The following is a 352-nucleotide window of genomic DNA, read 5'->3' as shown; positions in this document are numbered from 1 at the left end:
TGAAGCATTTTCGCTGTCCGACCCAGACCCACCAGGCATACCTGAGCAGGCTGCCCCGGGCAATGCTGCTGGCAAGACAGTGACTCACCAGGCCTTACAACCATCTCCACCACCTCTTTGTCAGAGCAACGTACCCACAGCCACTGAGATACCAGGTATGACAAGGCAATGATGGATGGGCATGGATGACTGCAACAACTCTGCTGAGGATATGGTGAACGTTCCCCATATGGAAGGTTAAATCATAGAATCATAGAATCATAGGTTTGAAGGGACCTCAAGAATCATGTAGTCCAACCTTTCTAGGTAAGAGCACAGTCTAGACAAGATGGCCCAGCACCCTGTCCAGCCG

Source organism: Egretta garzetta, unplaced genomic scaffold (assembly GCF_000687185.1).
Source record: "Egretta garzetta isolate BGI_Z169 unplaced genomic scaffold, ASM68718v1 scaffold401, whole genome shotgun sequence".
Lineage (NCBI taxonomy): Eukaryota > Metazoa > Chordata > Aves > Pelecaniformes > Ardeidae > Egretta > Egretta garzetta.
The sequence above is the reverse complement of the archived record's forward strand: the minus strand, read 5'-3'. Positions refer to the sequence as shown.